We start from the raw sequence: 3,600 nt of genomic DNA on the forward strand, positions 1-3,600 counted from the left end.
GATTTTTTGCTAGCCCCGGCATCTGCAATCGATACTGAAGCACCAGGGCTGGGGCAGCGGAAATAAAGGATAGCAGGCAGAATGGAGAAATGAAATGAAAGAGGTGAGTTGACAGGAAGAGAGGATAGGGGGAGAAGTAATATATACAAACTGTTTACACAATAAGAAATGTGTCCAGGTTGTGCGCGTGATTATTTCAAGTTGGAGAAATTAAAACACACGCGCACAGCACTGTGTTGCCTACAACTGGAGTGGGGCGTCCAGTTATTAATCGTTCAATGTAGAACTCGCGGAGCGTTCGGTCACTGCGTGTAACCACCTGGCGGAGAACAGACGGGACGTCAAGCCCGTGTGTTCGAGGAATGCACGAGGCTCACAAAGGTTCGCCCACGAGCGCGCGCAGACCGTTACAGAACAGGCACGTGCAGACGAAGACAAAGAGCGCGGTAGCTCGTGCGCCGCGTGACACACCACCATTCGGAGGAAAAGGTGGACGAAGCAAGCCGTGACCGGAATTGTAGAACGTACTATAAAACTGCGAAGACAAGAACTGCATTTTTGACGTGCTGCCCCAAAGGATACGGACATGGCGAGACGCGCAGAGCTCCAACTCAAGCCGCTGAACTACTGGGATCCCATCTCGTACCAGCACGAGCAGCCGTCTCCGTTGTGCATGCTGAGGGTGAAGCGCGACATCGCGGAGATCTACTCCGACCCGCCTATTGGACTGACCATATCACCCAACGAGTGCGACATCACCAGGATACACGCCCTGGTCGTGGGACCTTCTGGCACGCCATACGAGGGCGGCTTCTTCCATTTCCTTCTGAAATGCCCTCCTGACTACCCGATGAGCCCGCCTCGTGTTCGACTCATGACCACGGACGGGGGACAAGTGACCTTCAACCCGCATCTCTACAGCAACGGCAAGGTGTGCCTCAGTATTCTGGGAACTTTCGAAGGACCCTCATGGAGCCCCGCACAGAGCATTGGGAGCGTGCTGATCTCCATCCAGTCCATTATGAGCGAGAATCCCTTCGAAGACGACCTCGCGCCCGTGTCTGCGCATGGCAGAAATCCGGGCATTTCGTGTGGCCTCAACACTACCGTCTTCCACGAGACCATCAGGGTTGCCGTGTGCGACACAGTCGAAGCCTGCATTTCCAACAGCACTGATCTCCCGCGAGATCTCGTGGAGGCCGTCATGAAGTCGTTTGCTGAGAACCACATCATCTACGAGGACTTGGTCAAAGCGCAGCAGCACATGAGCGGGAGGACCATGGCAGGCGGCGGCTCGATCGTTCCTGTGGGATCTACCTACGGATTCGGGCTACTGCTGGCGCGACTGAGAAGTTTGTACGACCGGGTCAGCGCGGGATCAGTAGCGGCTACCCCATCTGGCGACGCGGGTGGGAAATAAACCTGCCAAGTTCCAAGAAGCGAGCCGTACCTGATCACGTGAAACCTGTTGCTTGAACCTTCCCGGCAGGCACCAAATGCTCGAAAATGCAGGGTTCTCTGAAAGAAGCAGTGCGTTTGCGGCCCAGAACAAAGGCGAGGACATCAGGGTGCCTTCCACGCACCTTGAAACTACTCCGAAATAAACATTTTTCTGGGTGGAAAATGTGTCCCGTGAATTCATTAAGCGCTGTTGCATACAGTTGTATGCTGCGTTTAATGCTTTGCTCATTGACTTTTTATGGACAGGTTTCGTACACAGAATTTCTAGAATAGTGCACGCGCTTTGTTGTTGTTGCGACTGTAGGAAGAATGGAAAGTGCGCAGGCCTGCCCAATGACTGAAGCTGATCCCCATTCGCTGCCACGTGCAGACAGTAGGAGAGTTGAAAGAGATGCGAGAGGAAAGATTGAAAGAAAAGTCGCGCATCGCAACAGCTGCGTCATCAGAAGCGACGGCGACGGTTCAACAACAGATATCCCCGTTGACAAGGAGCCCTTGCCACATGTGCGAGAGTCCCCAGATCCCAGCCCCGTAAGGCCAGCAAGCCACCATTCCCCCATCGCCCCTACGCGCTTTGATCCCTCGCAAAGAACCCTCATATTGTGCGTTGTTTTTTTTTTAGGAAATTAAATCGCGCAGTAATTGTCTCACTTATCGGTGGACACTTCTACCGCGCCGTGAGGGTAGGGAGGAAAAGAGACTGTTTAGGGGGGTTTAACGTCCTAAGGAGACTCATGCTGTGAGGGACGCCGTAGTGAAGGGAAAATTGAAAAAAAAAATGGTTTTGGGGGAACGAAAATGGCGCAGTATCTGTCTCACATATCGGCTGGCACCCGAACAGCGCCGTAAGAGAAGGGACGAAGGCGCGACTAAGAGAAGAAAGAAGAGGAGCCGCAGTGGATGGCTCCGGAATAATTTCGACCACTTGGGGATCTTTAACGTTGCACTGACATCGCACAACACACGGGCGCCTTAGCGATTGGAAAATTGGTTTTGAGGAAAGGAAATGGCGCAGTAATTGTGTCACATATGCCGGTGGACTCCGAGCCGCTCCTCAAGAGAGGGATAAAGGAGGGAGTTAAGAGGCGATGCTAGGCTGGAGTCAACTTTTGAACTACTGCACCAATTTTGATAAAATTTTCAGAGATACTCGACAGAAGATTTTTGCTAGCCCGGTTCAGATATATGAGACGGATACTGCGCCATTTCCTTTCACCAAAAACCAATTATTATTATCATTATTGCTAGCCCCAGCATCTGCCTTGTCGCGTCGTCGAAAGTTGGGCTCGCCGGTGTTCAAGGGGGTGTCCCAGCTGCGTTGCTGCGTCGAGCAGGGCGTCTCCACGCGCGGAGTGGCGCGCACTGCCCCACGCACTATGGTGGGCGTTAAAATCGCGGCAGGTTAGATGGCGCGGGGCAGAGCCCGAAGACAATGCACGAGCCCAGAGCGCGTTCCACGCGACTGCTGGGCGCACATAAACGCTGGCCACCGACGCGTCACCACCACGCACCCCTGGGCATCGGATGTCGCCGCCGCCGAGCCGACGAGGGTGTGCTGGATGTCCTGCCGCACATATACCGCACACCTTGATTTCCCGGCTCGACGAGATGTGACACAACAGGGTACTGCGGCACAGGTGGGTTCCTCGCACATGGTGGCTGGGTGGTAGCCGATGTAGCCAGGTAGCCGCATCTGGAGCTCCCCAGCATGTGAACGTACGTATGTCTCCTGCAGCGCGATAACTTCCGGCGAATCATCTGCGATGCGAACTTAATAATAATAATAATTGGTTTGGGGGGAAAGGAAATGGCGCAGTATCTGTCTCATATATCGTTGGACACCTGAACCGCGTCGTAAGGGAAGGGACAAGGGAGGGAGTGAAAGAAGAAGGGAAGAAGGAAGTGCCGTAGTGGAGGGCTCCGGAATAATTTCGACCACCTGGGGATCTTTAACGTGCACTGACGTTAAAGATCCCCAGGTGGTCGAAATTATTCCGGAGCCCTCATTTTGGCGTACCGCGCCGCAAGAGAGCGCACGTTCCACTGCAGGATGGATGGCATGCGGGGGAGGGGCGACTAGACATGATGCTGGCTTATCTGTGCGGGAGCACCTGCTGCTTCTAACAGGCCCGTTGTCCA

The 3,600-nt window shown here is 54.0% G+C and overlaps 1 pseudogene; it reads left to right on the forward strand.

The window, feature by feature from the left end:
• Window positions 1-227: 227 nt before the first annotated feature.
• On the forward strand, window positions 228-1,562 carry LOC144118339 (ubiquitin-conjugating enzyme E2 Z pseudogene; annotated as a pseudogene).
• The last annotated feature ends 2,038 nt before the right edge of the window (window positions 1,563-3,600 follow it).

This window comes from Amblyomma americanum, chromosome 2 (assembly GCF_052857255.1).
Source record: "Amblyomma americanum isolate KBUSLIRL-KWMA chromosome 2, ASM5285725v1, whole genome shotgun sequence".
NCBI classification, from domain to species: domain Eukaryota; kingdom Metazoa; phylum Arthropoda; class Arachnida; order Ixodida; family Ixodidae; genus Amblyomma; species Amblyomma americanum.